This window comes from Aquarana catesbeiana, linkage group LG12 (genome assembly GCF_042186555.1).
Source record: "Aquarana catesbeiana isolate 2022-GZ linkage group LG12, ASM4218655v1, whole genome shotgun sequence".
Taxonomy (NCBI): domain Eukaryota; kingdom Metazoa; phylum Chordata; class Amphibia; order Anura; family Ranidae; genus Aquarana; species Aquarana catesbeiana.
The window spans coordinates 232746424-232755300 of NC_133335.1; positions in this window are offsets into that span (position 1 = coordinate 232746424).

Here is an 8877-nt window from a genome sequence, read left to right on the forward strand (position 1 = left end):
TGGGGGAGGAGCTACACATGACGTCAGCTAAAATTAGTTGGATCTTATAATTAATCGAAATTAGTCGATTAAAAAAAAAACCGATTAATCGAACATGAAAATTTTAATCAGTAATAGCCTTAATATTTATATAAGAAAAGAAAAGAAAAAGAAAAGAAAAGAAAAGAAAAGAAAAGAAAAGAAAAGAAAAGAAAAGAAATAGAAAAAAAAAATAGAAGAGAATGGAATAGAGAGAATAGAAACATCTTCCAAAATTCGAATTTCGAATAGAATAAATCCGACTTTGAATGGAATTCTAAATATTTTAATTTGGGAAAAACAAAACAAATTCCGAAAATGAATTCAATTTAACAAAACAAATTTATGTAAATAACGAATCCTTTAATCAGTAATAGCCTTAATATTTATATTATAATAGAAAAGAAAAGAAAAGAAAAGGAAAAAAAAGAAAAGAATAGAACAGAAAATAAAAAAATAGAATAGAAAAAAAAAAAAATAGAAGAGAATGGAATAGAGAGAATAGAAACATCTTCCAAAATTCGAATTTCGAATAGAATAAATCCGACTTTGAATGGAATTCTAAATATTTTAATTTGGGAAAAACAAAACAAATTCCGAAAATGAATTCAATTTAACAAAACAAATTTATGTAAATAACAAATCCTTTAATCAGTAATAGCCTTAATATTTATATTATAATAGAAAAGAAAAGAAAAGGAAAAAAAAGAAAAGAACAGAACAGAAAATAAAAAAATAGAATAGAAAAAAAAAAAATAGAAGAGAATGGAATAGAGAGAATAGAAACATCTTCCAAAATTCGAATTTCGAATAGAATAAATCTGACTTTGAATGGAATTCTAAATATTTTAATTTGGGAAAAACAAAACTAATTCTGAAAAATGAATTAAACAAATTTAACAAAACAAATTTTTGTAAATAATGAATCGGAACAAAACACGTTTTTTCGTTCTGCACATGTCAACTGCCACTCACTGGATATTTTCTCTTTTTCCCATCATACTCTGTAAACCCCGAGAGATGGTTGTGCGTGAAAATCCCAGAAATACTCAGTCCGGCCCGTCTGCCACCAACAACTATGCCACGTTCAAAGTCACTTAAATTCCCTTTTCTTCCCCATTCTGATGCTCGGTTTGAATTTCAGCTAAGTCGTCTTCACCACGTCTAGATGCCTAAATGCATTGCCATGTGATTGGCTGATTAGCAGTTTGTGTTACCAAGCAATTGATCAGGTGTACCTAATAAAGTGGCCGGTGAGTGTGTATCCCAACCACCGGTGCACATGGGTCCAAGCTGCGCTCATTATCTTTCTCTTTCAGTTCATACAATTGCAGATCCTGATTTTTTTTTTTGGTGACAGGTAAACTTTAATTTAAAGGGATTGTCTGAACGGGAAAGCATGTTGCGTAGTAAAACATCTCCTCTTTACAAAATTGTGGATGCGATGACAGGAAAGATCAGTGCAGCTCTCCTGGTGGTTATGAAGGGTCGGGGTGGTAGCGCCGTCTATGTTATGTCACCGGTAGGTTGGCTGTTATTTGGCTGACATAGCCGGCCTTTATCTGGGCTCATTATACCCAGGTGCAGTCATTACGGACTTTGGGGCCAGCTGCGCGCCCATTATGATGTAATTGAGGTGATTTACCAGATTTGCCGGCCTTGTTGAGAGACGTCCTGTGTGGAGAATTAGAGGGCCTTGAGAAAAGAAAAAAAAAAAATAGAAGGTGGAGATGTTTGGTGGAGCCGACAGAGATTCATTGTATCGGGAAGTATTGTCCAGGAGATCTTCATCATCCTCAGATACAAAGTATCTCTTCTCCTCTCCTGAAGATTAACTGTTTTTTTTTTTTTTCGTTAGGTAGCAAAATAATCCACTTTCGACTTTCCTATACTACTTTTGTGCAACTTGAGTGCCATAGACCATAGAATGTTAAATCACCAAAGTTGCAAGCAAGTCACGGAAGTCTCAAGCTAGTTTCAAGCAAGTCGCAACAAAACTTTGGGGTTGCAGCAGAGTGAACCGCTTCGGCTCCGTTCACACTTGGCCTTTTTCCAGAACGTACGACAAGTTTCGGAAGCCTGCTGAAAACGTGCGTCACACTTGCAATGCCATTAATTGTTAAGGTGCCCCCAAGCAGAGGTAGTAGGCTCACCCAATTGGAGGTAGTAGGCTCACCCAAGCAGAGGTAGTAGGCTCACCCAAGCAGAGGTAGTAGGCTTACACAAGCGGAGGTAGTAGGCTCACCCAAGCAGAGGTAGTAGGCTCACCCAAGCAGAGGTAGTAGGCTCACCCAAGCCGAGGTGGTAGGCTCACACTAGTGGAGGTAGTAGGCTCACCAAAGCAGAGGTAGTAGGCTCACCCAAGCGGAGGTAGTAGGCTCACCCAAGCAGAGGTAGTAGGCTCACACAAGCAGAGGTAGTAGGCTCACCCAAGCAGAGGTAGTAGGCTCACCGAAGCAGAGGTGGTGGGCTCACCCAAGCAGGGGTAGTAGGCTCACCCAAGCAGAGGTGGTAGGCTCACCCAAGCGGAGGTAGTAGGGTTACCAAAGCGGAGGTAGTAGGCTCACCCAAGCAGAGGTAGTAGGCTCACCCAAGCATAGGTGGTAGGCTCACCAAAGCAGAGGTGGTAGACTCACCCAAGCGGAGGTAGTAGGTTCACCCAAGCAATGGTAGTAGGGTCACCCAAGCATGGTAGTAGGCTCACTCAAGCGGAGGTAGTAGGCTTACCCAAGCGGAGGTAGTAGGCTCACCCAAGCAGAGGTAGTAGGTTCACACAAGCGGAGATAGTAAGCTCACCCAAGCAGAGGTAGTAGGCTCACCCAAGCGGAGGTAGTAGGCTCACCCAAGGGGAGGTAGTAGGCTCACCCAAGCAGAGGTAGTAGGCTCACTCAAGGGGAGGTAGTAGGCTCACACAAGCGGAAATAGTAGGCTCACCCAAGCAGAGGTAGTAGGCTCACCCAAGCGGAGGTAGTAGGCTCACCCAAGGGGAGGTAGTAGGCTCACCCAAGCAGAGGTAGTAGGCTCACTCAAGGGGAGGTAGTAGGCTCACACAAGCGGAAATAGTAGGCTCACCCAAGCAGAGGTAGTAGCTTCACACAAGTGAGATAGTAGGCTCACCCAAGCAGAGGTAGTAGGCTCACCCAAGGGGAGGTAGTAGGCTCACCCAAGCGGAGGTAGTAGGCTCACCCAAGCAGAGGTAGTAGGCTCACCCAAGCGGAGGTAGTAGGCTCACCCAAGCCGGGGTGGTAGGCTCACACAAGCAGAGGTAGTAGGCTCACACAAGCAGAGGTAGTAGGCTCACCCAAGCAGAGGTGGTAGGCTCACCCAAGCATAGGTGGTAGGCTCACCCAAGCAGAGGCGGTAGGCTCACCCAAGCGGAGGTAGTAGGCTCACCCAAGCAGAGGTGGTAGGCTCACCCAAGCGGAAGTAGTAGGCTTACCCAAGCGGAGGTAGTAGGCTCATCCAAGCAGAGGTGGTAGGCTCACCCAAGCATAGGTAGTAGGCTCACCCAAGCAGAGGTGGTAGGCGCACCCAAGCAGAGGTGGTAGGCTCACCCAAGCGGAGTTAGTAGGCTCACTCAAGCGGAGGCAGTAGGTTCACCCAAGCAATGGTAGTAGGGTCACCCAATCAATGGTAGTAGGTTCACCCAAGCACTGGTAGTAGGGTCACCCAATCGGAGGTAGTAGGCTCAGCCAAGCAGAGGTGGTAAACTCACCCAAACGGAAGTAGTAGGCTCACATTTTGTGTACAAACGAACTACAAGTGAAATAACGTGCCACGTTCCACTCTGAAGGTCTTTGAGCTTCTTGTGGTGTTCGTTGCAGATAGGGCAGTCCACTCAAGTGAACTGAAGAGAATTGGCTCTCCGATGCATGACAAGTTGAAACACTCCACAAATGTGAGTGGGAACGAGAGTTCCTGCTACGCTGAGGTGTGACCCAACCTTTGGCTCCACTCACATCTACACATTGCCCTAATGCTTGTTTTTTCATGGCGAATTTTGATTTATATTTTACATGAAAGCATAGTGAAGGGGCCACCTACCCTACACCCAACAAACACACCAATGAAGCTCTTGCACCTTTTGTGGGTGTGGAGCTTGGTATGGTCTTTTTTACCGCACATTTCAGCATGTTTGCCACACGGAAAAAAACCCGCACATTTTCTGCCAGTGTTTGGGGTGCCATTAACAATTAATGGGTTGTGCGTATTTGTAGCACGTCTTTAGCGCATTCCAGGAACATTCCTGTGTATATTGTTTGTCAGGTCGCATTTTAGGTGCATTTTAAATACTTTTTTTGGCACATCACATTTCAGGCACCTTTTACATAATGTTTTTGGCACATCACATTTTAGACGCTTTTTACAGAATATTTTTGGCGCATCGCATTTTAGGCACATTTCACTAAGGTCGGGTTCACACTATTGCTAATTGGATGCAGATATTTCCCACATCCAATTCGCACAGCAGGAGATTGTGACCGCCTTTCTAAGGAGCCGGTTCACAAATCTCCGCTGCAGCACCGGTGCAAATTGCACAGGAGATCTGTGCGTCTTTTGGTCTGTTTCAGGTCTGAATTCAGCTCAATATTTGGGCTGAAATTGGACCTGAAACGATGAATGGAGACCCATGTTACAGAATGTTTCTGACGCATCACATTTTAGGCAAATTTTACAGACTTTTTTTGGTGCATCGCATTTTAGGCGCATCATTGAGAATTTTTTTGGTGAAACACATTTTAGGCGTCTTTTACAGAATGTTTTTTTGCACATTTTACATTACTTTTTTTGGTGCGTCACATTTCAGGCGCGTTTTACAGAATGTTTTTGGTGCATCGCATTTTAGGTGCATCTTTGAGAATTTTTTTGGTGAATCACATTTTAGGAGTGTTTTACAGAATGTTTTTTGGCACATTTTACATCATTTTTTTGGTGAGTCACTTTTCAGACGCATTTTTACAGACTGTTTTTGGTGCATCGCATTTTAGACACGTTCTACAGAGTTTTTTGGCATATCGCATTTTAGGCGCATCTTTGAGAATTTTTTTGGGTGAATCACATTTTAGGAGTGTTTTACGGAATGTTTTTTGGCACATTTTACATAATTTTTTTTTGCATCACATTTCAGGCGTGTTTTACCAATTTTTCTTTTTTTTTTTTTTTGGTGCATCACATTTTAGGTGCATTTTACATTCTTTTTTGGCGCATCACATTTTAGGCGTATTTTACAGAATGTTTTTGGTGCATTGCATTTTAGACACGTTTTACTGAATTTTATGGCATATTGCATTTTAGACGTATCTTTGAGAATTTTTTTGGTGAATCACATTTTAAGTGTGTTTTACAGAATTTTACATAATTTTTTTTGGTGCGTCATTTTTCAGATGCATTTTACAGACTGTTTTTGGGGCATCACATTTTAGACGCATTTTACAGAATGTTTCTGGCGCATCACATTTTAGGCGCATTTTACATCATTTTTTGGCCCATCATATTTTAGGCGTGTTTCACAGAATGTTTTTGGTGCATTGCATTTTAGACACATTTTACTGAATTTTATGGCATATCGCATTTTAGTCGCATCTTTAAGAATTTTTTCGGTTAATTACATTTTTAGGCGAGTTTTACAGAATGTTTTTTTGGCGCCTTTTTTCATAATTTTTTGGGTGCATCACATTTCAGACTCATTTTACAGAATGTTTTTTGGCACGTCACATTTTAGACGCATTTTACAGAATTTCAATTCAACTTTAAAGTAACGCCGTCTTCAAACATTATCCGTCTATAGGAATGATTTAACACATCTATATAATCCCTTCAATCAGACGTGACTCCCATGACCTCCACGTTGAGGAACAGCAAGGCGCTAATTCCGCCGTCATTTAATCCCCTCCATGTCGCTGCAAACGCCGGGAAGAGGTGGACTAGCCGGGAGCGAAGGCCAGCTGACATAATCAGATAAAGTATTAATCTAATTAGTGAGAACTCAGAACCCGACATGACCAGAAATTAGATTTCACCTAATTGTCTCAATTGGTACGCCGTGTCTGACCAGGATTGTTAAAACAAAAGCTAATAACAATAATACGTTTGGCGGTCAGATATATACATGCTAAAAGTCAAAGGACCCCATGTGTATAATTAAAAAAAGAAAAAACTTTTTGTGGTCCAATTGAGCCTTTGGATATATATATATTTTTTTAGATTAAACTCCGGGCTAAATCCCCACTTCCAGACCGCGCCTTTACTGGCACTTTTTGTTTACATTATTATCATGATAATGATTATTACTATTATTATTATTATTATATGTAACAATCCATACTTTTTTTGAATAAATTGGAGGGTTTTGCAATTTTTTATGTCACATGGTATTTGCATAGCGTCTTTTCAAATACAATTTTTGGGGGAAAAAATACACTTTTTTTGAATTTTAATGCAAAAAAAAAAAACTTTTTTGCTTTCCCCATGACTCAGAATCCAGAAACGTCAGTGCAGCACTGGATGAAAGATGCAAGGGTCTGTCAGGAGTCCAGAAACTCATTGACCTTTTATACACACACAGTAATTACAAGCAAACAGATTACAGGTGAGGATGGTTATCTTTAATAGCCATTCACCTGAAGTTATTTGTGGGTTTTTCCTTGCATCCGAACAATTTTCCTGGCAGTTGTGGCTGAAATTTTAGTTGGTCTACCTGACCCTGGTTTGGTTTCAACAGAACTCCCTCATTTTCCACTTCTTGATTAGAGTTTGAACACTGCTGATTGGCATTCTCAATTCCTTGGATATCTTTTTATATCCCTTTCCTGTTTTATACGGTTCAACTACCTTTTCCCGCAGATCCTTTGATTCTTTTGCTTTCCCCATGACTCAGAATCCAGAAAGGTCAGTGCAACACTGGATGAAAGATGCAAGGGTCTGTCAGGAGTCCAGAAACTTATTGACCTTTTATACACACACACTAATTACAAGCAAACGGATCACAGGTGAGGATGGTTACCTTTAATAGCCATTCAAACCCCTTTGTGTCAACTTGTGTGCATGTTATCAGGCCAAAATCACCAGGGTATGTAAACTTTTGATCAGGGTCATTTGAGTAGTTTCTGTTGCCATTATGATTTGAATAGAGTATACACAGTTGATTGATAATAAATGGCTTCAGCCAAACACTAACCATGAGTGAAAGAAAAGTTTTTGTGTTATCATTCATATTCTCTGAACAAATGGCCAAGAAATCGTAAATGTAAACTTATGAGCACAACTGTATAATAAAACACCTTCAAACTGTTTATTAGACCAAAAGGTAGCAAGTAGAAGAATAATGACAGGTGTGCTTAAAATCTGCGGGATCTCTACTGTACATTTATACTTTATTTCCATTCATGCAGCAAGCTTTGCACTCCAGGGGTCTACACCAGGGACCCTCAAGCTGGAAAATTGGTCCTTTATGGAAGTCGGGGGGGGGGGGGGAGGGGGGCTTGCGTTGGGCACAGAGGGCAGTTGTGTCGGCACAGTGTAGTTTTTGTGTAACGATTATCTTCCTTGCGGTTTGTTGGTGGCTCGCTCGGGCGTCCCATCGGCGAACAAGTGAGGCAGCAACAATTTGCAAGGGGCTGTCAAGAGGGGGGAAAAAAAAAAGAAAACTTCCTATCTGCCCCTCATATAGAGCCGTCTATTCAGCGCGGATAAGACTCCCCTTCTGCTCGCGCTCTTCGGAGAATTAGATTAGTTTCTCCTCGGCGGCCGGTCCCTGTGGTGTCTTTTTTTTTATTTTTTTTAAGCGAACTCGATGTATCATATTTTTGCATAATTGTGTTTATTTCTTTAGGGCTTTTTAAACACACAGTTTGTACATTATGTCTCCGTCATTAAGCTCTGTTTATTTGACTCACCCTTGCGCTTCTGTTTTCCCAGTTCCTAATAACTGGGCCAAGCCAAGCCCCGACCTGCAGCCGCTTTAATGGGAAAAGCCCAATAAAGGCATCACTGTATTATGGCCGCCGAAAAAAAAAAAAAGTGAAAGACTCGCAATGTTTTGCGTTCTGCTTTGCTTAACGAGTTTGTGTGTTTATTGTTTTCTTTTGCTGCCTACGTGCGGAGGAGGACGGGGCGTCTTTTTTTTTTTTTTTTTTTTCTCGCTAGGAGGAACAGGTACTATGGTGTGTTTAGAAATTTTGTGGCGTGTAAGTCAATATTATCTTAGCGAAATCCGTGTGTTTGCTGAAAATGAAAAGAGGAAGAGTCGCGGAGACTGTAAACGCTGCAAAAAAAAAAAAACAATCCGATGACCTGGGCGCCGATCGGCCGCGCTTTCTGACTTGGTTTACCGAATGTTAAAAGGTTTTGCAGGTTTTACTCTTGTGCGTTCTCTGTTTTCTGGGGACTTTGTAGTCCTGTCCTTCTGGAAGGAAGACCACAGCTCCCAACCGTGCCTTATTTGGAGGGGCTTTGGAAGAAGGGTTCCAGGGTGTGGCCAGGGCCGTCTTTAATATGGATTGGACCCTGGGCAAACATTTTCTTGGGCCCTCCTGAATCCTCTTATCAACTACTTGCAGGCAGTGCGGGGCTCAAGAGGAAGCTGCCTTGGGCCCCACAACAATGACAGGGCCCGGGGAAGCTGCCCCTTTTGTCCTGTGTTAAAGACGGCCCTGGATGTAGCCATCATCCCAACAATAGAATATCTAGAATACCCTCTCTAACACCAAGGGGGACACTATTATAGGCTACCTTGAAATGCACAATGATACAGTGTGTTCAAAATATTGATTTTATTTGTACAAAAAAATATAAAAACAAATGTGTCTGGAGTATAATAAATTGCACAAGTAGCTCATATCATGCCAGTCAATGATCTTG